This window comes from Lepisma saccharinum, chromosome 3, assembly GCF_977018435.1.
Source record: "Lepisma saccharinum chromosome 3, izLepSacc3.1, whole genome shotgun sequence".
NCBI lineage: Eukaryota > Metazoa > Arthropoda > Insecta > Zygentoma > Lepismatidae > Lepisma > Lepisma saccharinum.
In genome coordinates, this window is record NC_139231.1 from 114,795,635 (window position 1) to 114,811,641 (window position 16,007).

At 34.0% G+C, this 16,007-nt stretch overlaps 1 protein-coding gene across 6 annotated transcripts in view; it reads right to left on the bottom strand.

Annotated features, from left to right (window-relative positions):
• Nucleotides 1-3,556: 3,556 nt before the first annotated feature.
• LOC145985331 (uncharacterized) overlaps nucleotides 3,557-16,007 on the bottom strand; it is a 33,296-nt gene continuing 20,845 nt past the window's right edge. For 3 of the 6 annotated variants that reach the window (XM_083119224.1, XM_083119223.1, XM_083119219.1), the window contains one exon: nucleotides 3,557-13,155. The gene's annotated coding sequence lies outside the window, so the exon portion shown is untranslated. The remainder of the gene's footprint in view (nucleotides 13,156-16,007) is intronic. The other 3 variants (XM_083119220.1, XM_083119222.1, XM_083119221.1) reach the window with 3 other exon arrangements.

The following is a 16,007-nucleotide window of genomic DNA, read 5'->3' on the forward strand; positions in this document are numbered from 1 at the left end:
CTGGTTTCCATATTTATCTTCTTTTAGAATTTACAGTTCCAGTTCCATTATTTTTCTAGGTACGCAAGTGATTCTCAGTTTTAAAAGATTTTATCTATTGTATAATGAGTCAGCATTTTTATATTTCCAATTTACTGGGGAATAAATTTTAGCATTTTTCTTCTCTAGAACAATGTAAGGAACTTGCCATTGATTAGAACTATAAAACATGTCATCATACCAAGAATTTCTTTTACACAACCACCTGTGTTGCTTGTTAAGTTTACGGACGTGAGGCAATATGAAACCACAATCTTCTTTTGCACGTACAGAAACATAATCCCTGGTACTGGTTACAAGATTCAGACTAAAGGAATGTAAAAATGCATAGAAGTTGTAGTTTAAAACATCTAACTTTTAATCCATTGAAGTACAGGGTGTCCACAAATGATTGGAAGCTGTTTTATGATGTTACTATACGTGTATTATTGAACATATCATGAAGTAACTTTTAGTTTTGTAGAGAAACTCAACAAGTTTTGTGGCACATTACAAGCATTCGATATGTCTCCCCTTTGAGATAAACTCCATAATAAAGTTCTTCCAAAACATGATGCAGCATGTCCCTATTGATTTGATCAAAAGCAGTGATAATGCCAGCCTGCAGTTCTGCTAGATCACTCTATAATGGAAGCACAAACACTAAATCCTCCACATAACCACAGACAAAAAGGCACACTCAGGGGAGAGTGGAGGGCATGGCAGCAGTCATTGATCATCAATGATCACCGATCCATTGGTTTGACAGACTGTGTTTAAGAATTTGTGGACATTGTGACGGAAGTGCAACAGGAAACAAAACTTTGTGAGATACTTGTCCTCCAACATAACATTTGAACAAATTACATCTAATATTATAGTTATAACTGAAACTGCTCCAATCATTAGTGAACACCCTGTATGTTCTTTCAAGCAACATTTTACTGTTGCTTGTAGAGATAATGATAACTTCATTAGTCACATATTTGTAATTCAGAAATAACAATACATAAATTTTAATAATTTACAAATACAGATTCAATGAAGGTAATACACTATCTCCTGAATGTTATCATATATCAACAGAAAAAGACATTGAGGCAAGGAGATACTTACATGCAAGGAGACCTCTCTGACTGCACATGCACACAGAGTCACAATGGTTTAGAAATTGCTCCTGGGCAAACTTCACCTTTTTCTTCTTATGCAAGTTCTAAAGGTGAAGTGTATAAAATACATTGCAGTATTGAATTTTGAATGGAATTATAATGAGGCGATTCTACAGGTCTGCATGAACAGTTTCATACATATATGGGAAAAGTCTATTCTTTCTGGATAGCTCCCTCAAGGTACATTGTATATCTGTAACAGGTAAAATTGGTTTGTGTGGGCAGTGGCGTCCACAAGGTGAGGGTCATGACAGCCTCCCCCCCCTTTTTTGGATCAGTGTTACTTTAACAAAAATTACATCAAAGGTATGATAAGATGACAAAATGAGGACTGATTACTAAAAAAAAGCCTCCCCCTTTCTTTCGAAAATCCTGGGCACGTCACTGTGTGCATGGATACCTGTTTTCCCGAGAATTACAGAAATTTGTATCTTTTTTTAAACTAACATTGGACACTAATTACTAGTTATGTGATGAAGCAGGAAATTTACTGATTGATATATTTTGTGATTACTTTTCGAACAGATTACAATTTTGTTTTTTCCAGTATTCTTGGTTTTTTAATTTCCTTTCTTTAATATACATATTGTCACAGATTTTACACTGTTACAGAAAGTTATTCGTGTATTCAAGAGATACAGATTTGAAAGTATTACAAACACCAAAGCTCAAAACTCATTACAATAAGATTTTCCATTACAAGAGAACACTATAATAGCATACTGTTTCAAATACAATCAATATGCTACAATTTTTATTAAACTTCAAAGATAAAGTGACTTAGGAATTATGTTTAAATATTGGATTTAGGATAATTCCAACAAAAAATCATACATTGAAAATTTGCTTCATCACATTCCTAATAATCATTCCATAAAAGTCAAGATCAGTAGCATATTCTCCCATGCTATCGGTTTCACTGTTGGTAAACCAACTTTTTCATGTACAGTAAAACTTCTCAATAATGGACAGGCCTGGGGGAAAAGTAAATGTGCATTATTAAGAAGTGTCCACTATTCAGAAAAAGTGTAGGATGTTACACAATAGGGTAAGCATATTACAGTACGTACTTTACAAACAATGTTTTTGTTCCCTACATTCAAGGAACAAAATACTGTACTACATACGCATGGCCATCCGGAAGGGGGCAAGGGGCACACACATAATTCCATTTCAGCCACAATAATGTGTGTTAATGCACGAACATGATTAGATTCAAATTTAAGCTATGTTTTTTGAGGGAACAACACTATTACTAAGGAAAATGTGGCTTGTTTGCACCCCCCCCACTTGGAAAAAATCCTGCGGACGTCTATGTACATACAGTGAATTTAAATTTACTAAAGTATCCCTACATACATTACAAATTTCAAAAAAGAAAATGCAGTACATGTAGTGTAATCCCTTGTCAAACTACTGCATTCAAAATGCTCTTTCATTTTCAATAGGCTCCCAACTATTTCTGGCCAAACCCAGAATACTGTCTACACTTTTAAAAGAAATACGTTCAGTGTAACAGGAAACAATGCATGCCAGTTCGAAATACTGGCCATTGTTGTGTAGAATTCTAGGAATTGCGACCATTTTCTTTCAGGCTGTCCGTTATTAAGAAGTTTTATTTGCATTTGGGGAGGTAGTTTCCGCGTCCGTTATTGAGAAGTAATATTGCCATTAAACCTCATGTATTTCTGCAGGGGAATTTAAAATTGTCCGTAATTGAGAGGTGTCCGTTAGAAGTTTTACTGTATATAGGAATTGCAGGAAAATTTGAAGTTGTTGGACTTCTTTGTTTTGCTTGCATGCTTGTATTGGTGTTTTATTTCTATTATATCTAATTAATATGTACAATAAATAAGAATTGTTGAGATGAACCAGGTACAATTTTCAGAATACTCCACTGGTCAGGGCTGACCTGATACTGTCTTCAGCTGATATAAGTTGTGCTGGTATTGAAAGCAAAAGCTTTAATAAAATTCAATCACCGATACCAGTGAATATTTTCTGGTATCTCAGATAACAAAATAGCAAAATGCTAAATTTTGGATTCTATGCAATATTCTTTGGCAAAAGTTAATTTCTTGATTAAATCTCGGGTCAATTTTAATAGCTGAAAGCAAAACTAATACACTGATACAATAACAGAATGCTAATACATATATTTACTTTGAATAACTTTCAGTTCCTACAATGTTCAAGTATCAGTTCAGCCCTAAAAGTAATACCTCTTTTGATTAGCACACATGGTTAGGTAAAAGCTGGTCATAAAAACACAATAAAATCAACACTCACAATAGAGAAAGAAGTCATATTTGGAAAAGTATGCATGTATCTTCTTCCTCCACCATGAACAGTTGTATTAAATATTTCATCTTAAATAATTCTTGTATTGAAAAAAAATATGATACACTTATACAAATTTACATTAAAGTGAAACATCCACTGGAATCAAGAAAGTAGACTGCTCAAGGCAATGCATTGTCCTTAAGTTATCACATATGAATATATCCACACATGAATGAAGTTAACAATAAATAGCTCACATGATTCTCCATATTAAGACAAAAAAATCAGGTCCCCGTAAAAATCACTTCGTGCTATGATGGAATTCTGCAAGCCTATTTTATGACTGACAATCTTCCCATGGCATAAACATTCTATTAATTTTTGTATACTGGAAAACCTCCGTAATTTCATTCCTTCACAGATAATTTGAGTATGTCACATATCACAGACGAACACTCTCAGCATTATCCTCTATTCATTCTTCTGCACCTCCAAAAAGGGATAATCTCATCCTTCCAATTCCAAGTCTTCATGGTCCATGCATCGGCATATCCATCATTGACACTATTTATCTTTCTATAATAATTATATTCTTCTACGGAGTTTCTACCATCACATACAATATTTTAACTTTTTCTTTTATGTTCGAAACCAGCAATAAAGGGTGGTTATACTTGTGTATAAAAATAAAATGTTGTTCAAGCAGAGAGATGGCAACATTCATATGGCATCCAAGCTTAATACATTGTTCTGTGTAGTGTTTTTTTTTCCTGAAACTAATGCATGGTACCCAATGAAAGCTTACATACTGGCTGTCATAACAGTCACTTGGAGATGTTTGCTTAAACCATTCCTCAGAGGTTACAGGTATCTGATAAGATGGATATGTAGTATGATCACATATATGTAAAGTGCTCTCAATTTCATGCACATTTGACACTATACATGAGGATAATAAAAAAAAATAGTGATGTGCATGAAAGACCACATGCTTTAATTTCGATGTTCAAATGCTATCAATCACACATGTGCACGCACATTCGTATCATTAAATAACTAAAAAGCCAAACAATAAATTAAATTTATATGTACACACATACTACCTCCCCTCACCAATGGGCAAAAAAAAGTTCAATTCCAATCTGAGAATTTAAAAAGAATACAAAACAACTGAAATACGATTAATGATAGAAGCTTGTGAACAAATCTACCATCATCCAGTAAGCAATTGCAAATTTACAACATAATATCATAAGATATTACTGGACATAGGATTTATATGCAAATAAATACATGAAGGTACCATGCAAATTTATTGTTGTAGTCTAATTGCCTATGTTATATGTTTGGCATGTATCATGCATAATGATTTCATGAATATTTGCAAATTAAAATTGCTGTTTATAAAATTTAATCTTAACTTTTAAAAACCAAATACTAGTCACGTGCAACAATAAAATTTTTGCATTGTTATATTCATTATTAACATGCGTTAATAACATTCCATGCAAAACAAATTTTAACTTATGCAACATTCAAATATTACTTAGCATTTAAGTCTCAGCACACCGAGACAAAACAGGAAATAAGAGAGCAATCCTGCATTTGATACCTAAAAGGGGCACGGTTCAGTGATTCCAATCACATTGTAAGCTGTACATGACATTCTGATAGCCTATATGTGCATAAAATGGACTGCAGGGATCTTTTTATACCTAATGATTATTGTAAATGTGTGGTGATCTACACGCAACATAATCATGTGTCACCCCAGAAAGAATTTACTCTTGGGGAGGGGGGGATATTAATTAAATCAAGAGACAGCTTGATTACTTCATTCAGTTCTGTATTAAACAAAGTATGACCACAATGATACAACATGAGAAGTATGTAATGTGACTAGCTTTTTAAAATTTCATGGCAAGTTCGTCAATTTTTACTGCATATAAATCTGATGTCTAGGCATTAGATTTAGATGGGTTGTATAACTATGCTAAGTTGGAACCTACTAGATGATTTCCAGCATTTAGGAAATAAAAAATTAGTTTTACAGTATTTTCTCAATTCCAGAAAAAAAAAATCACAAATAAAAGTACTTTCAAGTAAGAGAAGCTTTATGAATCATTGACATTTGATTTTATATGTAAAAGAATATTGATTTTAAGAATTTGCAAGGAATTCTGTAAATGTCAATCTTAATACACAAAAAAAAGGGTAAAATGTTTAAAAAATCTCATATTTTCATAAACTCTCCAGAAGTTTGAACTCCCAGAACAGTCCATTTATGCAGCAAGGGGGATTTAAAGACAAGGAATTGACAGATATACAAATAATAATAAAGTGGTAATTTTGTGTGTGAGGTTTTTATGATTTCTCCTCCTCGGCAATAGTGATGTGTCAAATTAACAGGTTGTCGCAACAAACTGTTTGGAAAATGGGAAATGTACTCTACAGCTGCAATTGTTCAATATTGCTTGGACCAACAACTCTGTGACAATAAACAATAAAGGCCCATCGTTACCTGAAATAAACTTCTGCAAGAACAACTGAAGAAAGATTTGTAAAATACTCAATATGGAAATGTTTACGATGAATTAGCAGTAACTTACAACAATAAAGGATGTATTTTCATTCAGTTTTGTTGTATAAAGTACCTTGAAAGTTCACTACATATTCTTACATCTATGCAATCTGCAACTACAAATAAAGTATTGTCCAAACTACTACCAGAAATGTGCCACTTTAAAACCCCATCCTATTTACACTTTATACTGAGATTTTCGGTTGTAATTAGAACTGATTTATTATTTTTACAACAGACACATTGAGAGCATCTTCTTCTTACTTGATGCGTATAAAATGCCACAAAAATGTGACTATTTCAAGCTTCTGTAGAAGTTGTTGCTATTCCATAAGAAATAAATGGCAGGAAAGAAATCATTCTGTACTTTTGAAAAGTTCTTACACTAGATATACTGAATGCAAACAGGAGCGAAAGCAAAAATGAACATGCCTGGAATGATATGTGGCAATCTGATTCTACACTTTACCACTTGAATATGTAAACAAGTTGAAATAATAAAGCTGAAACCAGAATAATAATACCAGAAATATAACTACGCCACGAAGATAATTAAACTAAAATGATGCTGAATTTTAAGCATAATATCATTCACTCCATGCCATATCTAACCTTACACCACGTGTGTATACAAACACATAGAGGGGAGGGAATTAATTGTTGTTTCATTCTGAAGGGTTAGTCTGTGGCTATAATGATGAAAATTTTCTAATTTGTTACTGTGAAGGTCAAATGTATAATGCAGGAAATGTTACAATTGGGAACATAAAATTGAATACACATTTATTATAAGTATCTGCCAAAATATTAATGAGTACTCACTGATAAAAGCTTAAGTGCAATGGTGAGCTTACATAGTACAGTATGCACCCTCAATAAAACCATGAAAGCAATTCTATTTATCAAGGTATATACATACTTGAGGTAAGTTTAGGTAGGAACAAAGGATGGCGAGAGAGAGAGATAAAAGGAAACTACTGTAAATATAAACTTGCCCTGGTGTTTGGTATTTGCTAAATGACATGAAAAGTGAACAGCGAAAATGGAGCATATTTTCACTGAGAAAAATACAATAAAAATCATGAGGTTTACAGATTACAACACCAGACAATACATGTACAAAATAAACAGAAATTTGTATAAAAAAATGGAAGAGGCAATGTTACAACAAATACTAACATGCATCAAGTTTTCTTTTTCCTCAAGAAAAAGTTTTCAAAAAAAACCGTAGGAAGAAAAGGAAGCTGGGTACTGATTGGGGATGTGCAAAAAGAAAATTACAATTAAATGTAGTGTAAAATATAACAGGAATATTTACAAATATTACATTAGAGCAACTATACTGTTACAATCACAATGTGCAAACATGGATAAAGATGTGACACAGTTACATATTACATGAAGGAAGCAACATGCATTAATAGCAAAGTAAATCTGCTCATTTAATATTACCATTTCCTTAAGAAAAATTTACAATACTTTCTGTTCCAGTTTTGCCGAATCCTAGTCAGTGCTACACAAACTAATGTCGTCAGGAAGATTGAACATAACTTTACATTTTAAGGAAAAAATGCCTAAGATTTCATGCCAACTGTTTGTTCACATTTACGCAAATAGCACAATTAACAGAAATAAATAATGACAGCAACCACATTGAGCATAAACACATAGAAAAGAGAGCAGCAGAAATAATGATAGGTACACCTTATGTAGCGCAGAAGCCACAAAGAATTAACATGACTACTGCAAATGAAGGATCCAACAAACATGAAACTTAGCTATCTTGTTAGCCTTCTTTGCAATAAGCTTTGACGATTTCCACCTTCATAGTCTGCAAGACAGATTCTGTTAGTTTTGAATTTTATGCTACTCATGTCTAAAAATGAGAAATATGTATTCGCTGTAACACACTGGCATGAGTATTAAATGTAAACATGCCTCTTCCTCTTTCTTACACATACATAAGCTATCTATCTATGTACATAATGAGAAGGAAATAGGAAAAATTTGCAAACACATCTTCAGACATAGGTAAAAGATAATTTTTTTTTTCTATTTTCACCACCTTTTGCCTATGCCCAAAGAAGAGGCTGTGAAAATTTAAAAGATTTCCAGTGTCTGGTGAGCGTTTCTCATTTCCTACTTGTTTCTAATATCAACACTACAAACTTGTTCACGCGAATGGAAGTGGTGTTCAGGGCAAAATCCGAGCTGTACTCATAATTTACATCTGTCTCCAAAACATTGGAATTTAAAACAGGAATGGATCAAAAGACCAATACAATTCAACAGGACCACAGAATAATTGATATATTTACATAGTTTCATACTTATTTCAGGTACCTTAACATTCACCACATTTTCCATTCAATGAACTATATCAATATCAGTATGCACTGTTAATAGGAAATTATACATTGCCTAATGCTTTTACTTACTCTGACACTAGATTTCAGGCACCTCTTCTCTACTTTTCAGGTAAACAAATTTCTTTTTACCAGTGCGGGACCTGTAATTTACTAGTAATGTTGTGAGTTGGGCCTAACCTGTTACTTTTCTCATGCTAGCAATCGCTCAACAATTATTGTGTGAATTGGAAAGAAGGAAAATGTCATCTGTTGGACACCAAGGACAGAATGAGTAGTAGAGAAGCAATGCTTACACACACATGCTATTACAATTTTGTAGCTTAATTATGTCTGATTCAAGAAGTTCATTTTGCAAAGTTTTCATGGTAGTGGTTAGTATGTTTTGGGCACATTTCTGCATTCTGCATAACTTATTCGTAGCACCATCCTCCACCCTCGCATAGTTCAGTCCATAGCAACGATGCTGTGTGGTTTCTCATAGAACGATGAATGTTCAGGAAGCATGGGAACCGTAACTACTTAGAACAAACCTGGTTTACTCCATTGCACCCTCACATTAAAAAAAAATAGGTTTACTTGAAAATGAGAGAAGAGCTTCTCTTGAAATATAGTGTTAGAATAGGTAATAGCACTACACAATGGATAATATTAATTAACATTGCATACTATTAAGAAACTACTGTCACTAATATTCAGAGAATGTTATACCACCAGTTGAATACCATGATGAATTATTTTCTGAAATAGGTATGCCCTTTAAGAATTCATTATTTCAATTGATTCGCTTGCCCAAATGAATGGATACAAATATCACCTTTGATCTTCGTTCCAGATCCAACTAGCCTTCTTGTTGAAACGTGTAACTAATAAACTGACCCTTTTAGGTTTATTACTGCATTTACCACATCCATCATGACTTTTAGGTTTCATTAGAATCAGATTGGTATATTCTTTAATTCATTTTACATTTTTCTATCTTCAACAAGCATTCATATATTCCTTTTTATTTAGTATCACTTTTCTGCCACTTTTGGCTAATTATTATGGCAAAGATGAGTGACAAGATGAAATTGATGGAAGGTGCATACAAAAAAATGCACATGCCTGGATTTGAACCCAGGATATACGGTGGTGAGACAAAGACAGCCACTAAATACACTCTCCACAAAACTGGCAGAATTCATCTTGTTTGCGTCAGTTTTATTCATTTGAGATCTTAATCACTTTTGTAGTTTTCGATGTGTGTCCGTAAGTCATTTTCCAAGACTTTCTTAACATTATATATGTAGCAGGGATTAACATTCTACCCTACTTTTCATTCCTCCTGCTTCCACTTTGATACTTTCAACAGAACTTGTTGTTCAATTTCTAGCAATCATTTTCAGCATGACATGCAGTAATTATCATGGTTGTAGATTTGAATGCACTAGATAGGGCTGTCATGCATCTTTACAAATTGCTTGCATTCTAGCTTGATAAAAAATTGCCATCAATGCAAAACTCTTAAAATACATTCATAATTACAACTCTTTTATGTGCGTCATTAACTATTTCTAACACTTGTCATTATTTCTGGAACACACATATTATCTTCTAATACAAAATATTCATTGACATCAAATTACGTATTTTCAAAATTTCTTCTCCTTTTCTTATATTGAAGTTAATAAGTTGTATTGCCACTGTCGTAGCATGTAGTCCAAAGTTGTTATAATTTAATGTGACTGCCAAGATGTATGTAAATACAAGTAAGTGTATATTACTTATATTTGTTTTATTATAATTAATATGTTTTGAGTCATTCGCTATGCATTATAATTATCTGTGACAGTTAAATATACCTAGGTATATTTCTGAATTACACTGTTTTCGCCTCTTTTAAGCACAATTACATCATCGTAAAACAAAGCAATAAATATCATGTCTTGAACCTTTCTGAAGAATGATGAGCAACTATCATTTAGGTTGCAGATGATATCGGGAGAAAACTGCAAGGTTGTTGTCACCAGGGATATAAAATGAGGATGAAAGTAGCTGTCAAAAGCTTGGAATTATCTCCAGGATCCACCTGGGAGGCTAAAATATCATACAAATTAAAGGAACCCTATTGGTAACACTGCAAGTAATGAATTTTACATCAGTGCTTCAAAACCATTCGGTGCTTACTTACCAATCGCACGCATCCCCTGTAGGAAGCAAACCAACCTTTAAATGAGCTGTGTAAACAGGAGAAAGACAGTTAATGTACCAATCAATGAAATTTAAGAGTTAAAATGCTACTACTTCTACTTCAACAAAAGGAAGTCTGTTTTAGGGGTGATGCATCTTTCTAAATTGTTAATACATATATTCTTTAGATTTAAATTAAGAAATTATACACACACTGCAGAATGTACATTTGATCTATGAGAATGAGAGAAATTAGTATATCTAAATGCATGCTTCACCAGTCTACAAGATAAATATTCATGTGATACTTACACTAGAACGTACAAATATAGCTCCCAGTTTCCTGTTATTGTATATTAAATTTCCAATGACACAATGCATGTAATACTCAATTAAATTTATTCCAAACCAAACACCAGTCAGGTTCACATTGACAATAGTTTCCCTTCAAGTTTTTGCCTACTTGGCTGCACAACGACTTCCAACTGAATGATATAAGAAAATTAATATTCATTGATGACATTATTTAGTACTTCTTGAAATGAACATACAATATCAGGAATAAATAATATGTGTTAGTTGATCAATAGGTTCAATGGATATCTTGGACTGAAATGAAATATATATTTTATGCCTATTAAGATAAAAAAACTTAGTATCATATCTTCGGAAGATCCAAAAGATAACACAGTGATTGACAATTATCTTCAATTATTGGATTAACATATCCAACAGACATAAAAATTGTCTATGAAGCATGAAGAAGTATGTACTTACATGGCTTTGAATAATGAGCAAATCCACATGTAAAAGCATACAATTCCTCACATGATTAAACATTTTGTTCAATGCTAATGTCAGTTGCACAAACACTTAAAAAGGAGGGACATAAGATGATTTAACTGCAGCACAAGAAAAAATGCAGTGATGTTTCAAATGAAAAATGACTACAACGCCACTCTTCTACTTTGCAAAGCAGAGCATGCAGGATTAGGGCATGTTCCAAAACTCGAAATAAAATTAATAATAATAACAGCAAAGTATTATGAATTTTGTGAAAACCATTATTTTGCCACTTTTACAATGCTCAAGTGAAAACAGTAGTGAGTGTTATGTGAAAAATTTCACAGGACGAATGCATTCTGTTGGTGTAGTTCAAATGTCGGGTGTTCAAGACATTGTGAAAGACCACTGAAGGTTCAAAGTAATTAGCCTCTGATGGGATGCATGTGATGTCATGCACTTGGTAGATAAGTGAGTGACAAGCTCGATCCCACTCACACTGTGGTGGTACCATAGATTTTAGACCAGTCATCCATGTAAAGCTCTATTCATCGCTGGTTTGTGAAATTTTCCAACTCATCACTGGAAAATCAACCTTCAGAATAATTTTCTGCAATACCCAATAGCCTGCATGTACACCCCTCCACTGTTGTTCGTCCCCCAGCAGCAATAGGTAAGGTAAAGTTCTCCGTGCATTGCATACAGCACCGTGCCATGAAGGCACATTTAGGGGGTATTATGACCCCACATATTCTCAATCTAGGTCATTTTGGAGGTGACGTGATAAGCACCACATTCTGGCCACCTTTACCCCCTCCCCCCAGGTAACCATTGATTTGAGGCTAGGTGAGGCCCAGAACTGCTTTATGTGGGGACATGGCCAGAAAAATTTTGACCTTACATCACCCTCAACAGGAATCGAACCTGTCTCATGCATGGAAGTGACGTCCTGCCGACTAGACCACTGCAGCAGGAATAAGCCAGATCAAAAAGTTGGGTTTGTAGGTGTCCCATGACCTGGCTGCAGTGAACAAGGCTCGACAGGTACAATTTTGCACCTTCTCATGCTGAGGAATAATCAGGATGGGATTTTGCATAAAACTGACGTTTGAGATGAAAAGACAGACTGCATGTGTCACCAAAGAAAACAGCTAACACCACATGAGTTAGGATATGGACCTTCTGAATTCACCTGATCTATGTCCAACTGATCGTCGCCTCTTTTGCGGACCCCTTCTGTCACACAGATAGTTTCACAACATTGGCAGCAGTACCTGGATGCAGTGGAGAACTACTTTGACTAGGTGTATGCATGTTTCTTACTGTTATACATGTGCGTACAAATAGTCATCTCCCAACATTTCATCTACACCAACCTAATACTGTATGGAGCATGTAGCTTGTGCAAGATATGTCTTTACAATATCTGCATAATGAGACTGAGAATGGCAAAGAAATGCACATACCTTAAAAGTGAAGATCTGGAACTTACCCCTAAAATATATATATTGCATTAAGATGCTTTTATTAACACATTAATGGAATGTTTTTACCAATACAAGCTAATACAGAATACTGCAGTAAACATTAAAATTCCATCCAAAATAAATTGACTTACCACGTTCTTTTTACGAGATCCATTTTATAATTTTCATTCAAGTATGACTAATATAGTACTTAATACGGACTAATACATGAATTATGTACACAATTAACTTACCAAAAGCTGATTCAGTGAAGTACAGCAAATACTACATATTAACATCTGAAAATATTCATCAGCCTAGAAAAGAAAAGAAATCTATCCTAAACTGATACAATAGTTAAATTATAAAGGTACATTTTAAACATTTAAAGGTTATTATTCGAACCTAACTGGTGTGAATAATATGGGTAGAAAGTTGGTCTTCATTTTAAATTTAGGTGCTATGCATGAAAAAGAACCAATGATAGTCTGAAGGAACAATATCAGGGTAGCTACGATTTTTTGATTATGAAATTCCCTGACTTTTCCAGGTTTTCCAGACCAGAAATGAAATTTTTCCAGACATATTTGTCGTCATGATTTTTCCTTTTGAACCTCATGTTTTTCAAGTAAATATGCAGGCACATTAATTATTATGAATATGAATATACACAGTTATTAGCTGAAAATTTACCAGATGATTAATATAATGATATTCAATGAAAAAATAAATAACTATTGTACTTCCCCATTTACTAAGTCATTACAATTAAGGTGGTGTAAAAAATCAATAAAAAATGTGGCATATATCAAAGCTTTACAATGTAACTTGTATACAAGCTCAATTATATCAATACAAATGAGAAACAACACAAAATTAGGTCATGTACCTTTAGAAAATATGAAATAAGTTTAATGATTATATTTTTTAATTTATTGAAAATAGTACATATTTCGGAAATTTAGAACGTGAATGGGACCGGTGACTAACCATACACCTAAAAGAAATATATATATGCAGGCCATACTTTGGAATCAAATATCTCCATTATTTGAGTTTTCCACATGCTGGAACCAATTTTATATTACGGGAAAATATCGAACTCTGTCTACTAAAAGGTAACAGTTCCGAATGTTTTATGTTGTTTTTTTCTTCAAAGTTTCCTAGCAGGAAGACTAATTATCATAGAATCTTGGCATTCATTGTGACACGAAATTTGAACCTTCCTTAAAATAATGAGCACTATTTGGATTCGAAAAAAGTTATTTATGTTGAAAAAAACAACTTCAAAATGACCTTACGCAATCATACACTCTTCCCACGGAAAAGGTATTCTCCGGTTGACAAGCGACAGTAAGTATCGAAAACTAGTGGGATTGAATGTAGAAATAAATCGGAACCTTAGTACAGGGTCTTTATTTTAATTGTAAGACAACCAAACCTGACCTTCCTAACCTAACCACAAAAGCGTATTTGACAAAATCTTAAGTAATCGCTAAAACTCTGCAGTATGCGTTAACAGACATAAATCGAAATCGAACCATGTAAAAGTTGCATTTGTAGCATGATGAAATCGTAATAAAACAAAAGGAACTTGGGCCCATTTTCACCACTTTTCAGCAAAATTTCATTCTACATGCAAAAAATACGTAAAATTACTATCGGCATCAAACCAACATTCCTAACCTAACAACGATGTGTGACCAGCTTACGTTTAATTCCTCTATTTCGCACCAGTTTTTTAAAAATAAATTCGTTCTACATGCACAAAACACATGCATATTCGAATAATGACGTCACTGATACTGCATAAAATCACTAATTTATCGGGTGTAACACATCTCTGCAATGTAAAAACTACGACAACGAGAAAATGAACCAGTTGATCAGGTTGCTTCTGAACGGGTCGCAAACGAAGGACTCAAATTCACAGAATGGGTTCATGGGGGGAACTAAGTACTGAGTCCCTTTGTTTTTACTCGGCGTCCGCACCCGTCCAGTGTGACGTCAACCACAGCCAGTTACGTGAAATTCTGCTCTTCATACTTTATTGCAGATCCAAAACCAATGAACTGTACGAACACCAACCTGCTCCGCTTCACGTATCAAAAGAGAACGGGTTCCGAACGGGTGTGTTCTTGAAGAAAGAAAATTTCCTCACCACACACAAAGCTAAAGCAACATTTTTCCTTAAGAAATTCTGAGTATGGCTGGTGCGTAGGTTTCGTCTTGAGTAGGTTGTTCTCTAAGGAAAAATCTCACGCCTTTCCAAATTCCGGTCTTGAACAGGTTCAGAAGAACGAGTCGCAAAATGAACGGATCCAAGATCCGAGAGTGAATAAATATAGAATCGAAATGCGAAGGAACCATAATTTTGTACGTAACAGACTAGAAGTTATAATGACGAAAGGAACAAGTTTCTGAACTGAATCTTTTGGGGGGACTGGAATCACAACAACCGAATTCGGAACTGGAAATGAACCGTTCGTTCATTTTGTAACTGGTTCTCCTGCAACTCCAAAATGTTCGTAAATTCCAGAAAATATGCAAAATTCCCTGACTATTCCCTGACCAACCAAATTCCCTGACTTTTCCCTGTTTTCCAGGTTTTCCAGTCGCGTAGCAACCCTGAATATGAACATTTAACCAATACTAATGGTTAACATTTTATCAAGCAGATATGGCAAACAGTCCGTGAAGAACTTGTTGAATGTTCCATTTAACTACTTTATGCAAATGTAATAATTATGCCTTAGAAATTTACTTTACAAAACACAAGATACATGAATTATACATTTATATAACAGAGAAAATGAGTACGTAGGTCAGTCATAAAATAGTTGATATTGGTAGTAGTTTCAAAAAGTGTCAGTAGAACAATGGGTGAACATTGCCAGGAACTGTGTAGAGAAATATGCAATGTTTTCAGGTTTCTGTCTCTCACAGTGTTCTTTTAATTACTTGTAACATATTTACTAACTTCATACATACGAAACAAAAACAAAATGCAGAAATGTTTCATATAATTATATCCATTTGGTATTGTTCAATAAACCAATATGCCTATATGGGACAATGTAGTATCAATCCCTAATCAGCTGACCTCCATGGCGGCAGAGTGGTTAGCAAGGCATGCTATGACACCAGGGGTTCTGGGTTGGAATCCCTG